This window comes from Platalea leucorodia (genome assembly GCF_965183815.1).
Source record: "Platalea leucorodia genome assembly, chromosome: 3".
Classification (NCBI taxonomy): Eukaryota; Metazoa; Chordata; class Aves; order Pelecaniformes; family Threskiornithidae; genus Platalea; species Platalea leucorodia.
Window position 1 is genome coordinate 44,616,198 of NC_138825.1, and position 4,840 is coordinate 44,621,037.

Here is a 4,840-nt window from a genome sequence, read left to right on the forward strand (position 1 = left end):
TGCATAGCTTAGACAGCACCTGACTCACACAGCTCTAGATTACCCTCACAGGCCACTTCACCCTCATGAATCTGGGTTTTCTTTGGTTCATATCAGTCCTTTAGTGAGGCCAGGGGAGTTCCTTTCCTTCTTCAGTTTAAGGCAGTTGCCTTGGCTTCTTCTATCGTCAGCGGAGAAAGAGGGAGAGGGACATTTTCAGGGGCCAGTTCACCCCACTTATGCAGCATACCTGTGTTAGGATGGACTGATTTGTCTTCTGGAGGTTCCTGTCTCTCCCCACTGACCATATAAGAATTTTGTTTTGGACTGCATATCTAATTTATTGGGGGGAGAAGTTAGATGAGACAAACCTCTGGCCTCATCTGCCTATTGCAGATGTCCAACTTCCAAGCAAAACTCTAAAGAGCCATCAAAATTTTTGTAAATGTGCACGCAGATGTACAAACAGATTTCCCTGTCGTCTGATGACACGGAGATACTACAGTACCAATGCAGGAATTGTTTTAGGTTTCTGTGTCAGACAGAAAATTCCACTATAGTATTTCATAGCCTCCTGTGCCAGGTTTTGTCTCCTTGAAATTGAGAAGCAGCTTTCTCTTGGTGTAAGAATAGGAAGGACTTTTACGTCTGGAAAATTTCCACGAGCTTGCCAAAATTGAGAAGTCAAATTAAATAGTGATTACATATTTTCAGCAATATTGCATTGGCAATCTGTATCTTCTTCCTTCCTACAAGCTGCTCCTTGCACAGAGATTGCCTGAGTTACCACCCAGACAACTATAAATTTAGAGTAAACCCTTTGAAGTTAAGGTGGTGTAGGTCTGGTGACTATAAATGCAGACTCAAGCACAATACAACTGTGCTTAACCAGCACCTGCGTTGTTCAGTGAATGTGTGGTAAATTTTGCCTTCATGGTGAGGCTTAAGAGACTGACATGCAGACTGAAATGCAAATGGATGGCGCTGCCCTTCATCTTGCAGATGCATGTCCCCCTCCTCCCTTGGGTTAGCACAGTACTCGTGACTACTCCATCAAACAGGTCAGCAAGCTGATCTGGTTGAAAACTTGTCCTAGAAAAATAGCAGATTGGTTTTCAGCTGGGTCAGTGGGCTGATCCAGCTGGCTGCAAGATCAGACAAGCACGAGCATTCCCTTTCCAGCACCTGGGCTTAGTGAAACTGTGCCCTGAGATGTAGCCGTGACTATGCAGAAAGTAAAAAATGAATGTGCCCAGCAAATATTTGAGGCAAATCCCAAGACCATATTGTACTGACAGGAGAAGCCATAAAGGTAATGCAGTATATTAAGACTAATGCATAAATTGGCATGGTGATACATAGCAGGGAACCTCAAAGAAGCAGTCTAAACCATTAGTTCTTCATGAGAAACACAAATATTACATTGACAGCTCAGCTCAGTGCTCAGGGAGTTGCATCGAGAGTTGGTCACCTCTCAGTTCTAGCTGTGCTTTTGGCACCTGGCTGCTGCCAGTCCGTGCACCGTGCAAAGGCAGATCACCGTCTTAAAGGGTTTGTAGCTCTGGATCTCTTCCCATTTAGCGGAGACCAGCATACCAGCGTTACCCGTAAGACAGTTGGTGCCTATGCAGCTGGGATCACTCACATTTAGATCAAGTAATTTGGTATTTTAGAACAAATATACTTTCTTTGTTGTGACTAGAACAAGGGGATCCTGGCTTTGCTGTCCTTGCAGATAGAAATTCAAAAGGAGACATCTAAAACTGCAGGCTCAGAGATGTATGTGCAGATTTTGAATTGCATGGTTTGATCGCCCTTTTCTTTTTTTAATGTTGTGCTTAGAGAAATAACATCAATTGGAGACAAGAAACTTTTTTTTTTAAATCAGCTCAGATTTGCTCATTGAAAGTTTTTTTGGCAGAACAGGACAGAGTTTTGAGTTCTTCACACAGTTGTCTCAGTTCATGAATGTGCCCTTAAGGCTGAACTGTTCCCTTTTTATATGCCTATATACAATATTCAAGCAAACACAATGGAATGGCATATTGGAAAGCTTTTAGTCTCTTGCACCACTTAGCACAATCTTTTTAGCTGTCTGCATTGTTTACTCATCCTCCTGCACCACTGAGAGTAAAAGCCTGCACGAGTTTCTTTTTGTCTCTTTCTTTCCCTTCCTTTTTTTTTTTTTCCTCCAGCAGCACTGCAGACACAGTAGCACAACCAACTGAAAGGAAAACAAACCAAAGCAACCTCCAAATTCCAAACCTCTGCAGCACAGGCTGCTTATGTGAAGCTGAAAAGGAGCCAGAGCATACCAGCAAGGAAGCTGTGATTTCATCCAGCAGCCTGACAGAAACTCCGAGGCTTCACTGCAGCAGTCTGTGCAGATGCAGCAGCATCCCTCCGACCGGGTCCATGTCAAATGCTAGCAGAGGAGTCCCCGGAAGGAGGATGCCCATGTAATTCTGTGTCACTGCCCCCTTGGTTTTTAGTTGCAACTCTCTGAGGAAACCAGGTATGCTGTACAGGTTTTTAAACAGTTTTTTTATTCCTTAGGATGATGCCTAGTTTCCAAGGGAAGGGTAAGCTGCATGGAAATGGGGAAGATGGATGAGAGAACGAAAGGTCCCCAAGGAAGGACATTCCCCTCACCATGGAGTGGTGGCAGTCAGGTTTGTTGTAGGAGGAGGTGCAGGAAAATGAGCGTGAGCGGAGGTGGCTGGGGCATTCGCCTGGGGTGCAGGTTGGCAGGGAGGCTTCTGGTGAGGTCTGGCGTGAGGGCTCAGGGGTGAGTAGCAGCTGTCACACACGTTTTGGTGCTTGTCTGGGGACTGATCGGAACCGGGGACTGATATTTGTGCTTTGGTATCTGCGTCAGCTTGTGTATCAGGTCAGTAGGCAGGGGAGCGCTACCGGCCAGGTAGGGGAGAAGGTTTAGGACGGCGTGTGCTGGGCTGGGGAAACACTGAAGATTATGGCAAACCCATTTGCATCAGTGTGACTCTGGGGTGACTCTGCTGAAACCAGTAGAGTAATGCTGAAAAAACTGTGAACAGGATTTGGTCTTATAACGCAAAAATGAGAAGATTTGGCAGAGGGCCTGGCGGGGTGCTGGGAGCTAGTCTCTGAATGTATAAATGCATGTGCTTCTAAAAAAGTCTCTGCTGGTTGCTGGATAGATGTCTGAAGCCCTATGAGCATGCATCACCTTTCACAGAAAACAAAGAGGCTGTTGCATTTCAGAGAGCCTCCCCAATGAATTATTCAATGCAACTAAATAACTACAGAGCTCCACCGAGTTATGTAAAACTGCAAAATGGGCTCCCTCCCTTGCCTTGAATCAATGCTATTTTCTCTTTCTGAATGCTACATTATAGCATCAAATGGGTGGCTTGGAGCAATGCTCAAGACACTTGGAGAAAAAACAGAAAACATAGTAGGATGAGCATGGAGGGGAACTGACATAACACTGTCAGAAAGGTTCAGACCGATGCACAGACTGCTGCTGGTCGTGGGGAAATGAGAGAGTTTGAAATAGAGCGTGCTTTGTTCCTGGTTGTGTCTTCAGAGCTAGTGCCTGTCCAAAAATGCTAATCTGGAGACAGCATCTCCTAAAGAAAAGCAGAAAAGCACAAAGGCTGAGTGTTGTTACAGTGACTACTTCATGTGCTGGGCTTATTCCAAAGCAGGCGATGCAAACCCCGTGTACCATCCACGCTGGCTCTCTTGCACCCTTTCGCTTGCTCAGCATCATCGTTCTTCTTGTCAGATCCCGCCCTGTGCCAGAGCTGAAGCTGCTATACATCCCAAGAGGGACCCAAATGCCTCTAAATGTCCATCCTCCTGAGCTGCCAGGCTATGGGGGGGAGCAGTTTGTCCCCGTTAGAGCAGCCCTAAGGAAACGTCCCGTTTGCAGTGCTGACACGAGCTCCCACGAACACGGTGACAGGTGGGGAACAGGCACTGAACCAGCCCCTCATCTGCTCCTGACGCCAGGCCAGTACCTCCTACATGGTGGGACAGGCAGCCACGAGCCCCCCAGCGCCGGAGGAGTATTTGAGAGCAGCCCTGTGATTGCTCTGTGTCTGCTTTACCGGCAGCTAAGGAGCACCCTGAATGCTCCTTAGCATTCCATGCATGGAGGTGGGTTACTGCTTCTGAAGATGGAGACATCCAATGCTCTAATCAGAAAAAAAGTGTTTGCAAACACTGAACATTTACCTTTGTGGAATTACCTTTCCTTTTCCAGCAAAGATAATTCACTAAGAAAGTCATGGCTGGACTGGAAACAAAACTATTAGATTGCTAATCAGAAATCACAGGGAGAAATGCAATGAGTCGCATGCAGGAGCAGAAATGTTTTAATCAGGTTGGTTTCTTTGTTGTTATGTGGAGTTAATGTATTTGTAAAAATCATGGTCACTTTGCCAGAAAATGATTATGTTTATCTCATAATTTATTCATAGTCTTGTGATTAACAACTTTGTGTTGTTGATCTGGCTTGTCTATTTTCCTTTAAAAAAACCCAACAAAAACTAATCAATATAGAGTGACATAATTTTTTTTTGTGAAAGACAAAGTTTTGCTGAAGAATCTTTCTAATGCTACATTGACTATAATGAAACTCATGAAATTTAGAAAGGCCCAGCTTTAAAAAAAAAAAAAAAAAGAAAAGAAAAACAGATTATCACAACAGATGCTTTATGTTTATATTTTGATATCTGACCTGAAGTGACCATAAAGAGTTGCAGAAATATTGAACAAATTGGTAGAAACTATAATACGTAACATAATTAGCAGGTACACGAACATATGTGATATAAAGAGGAAAAATCAGTATAGCTTTTGTAGAAAAAAAAAA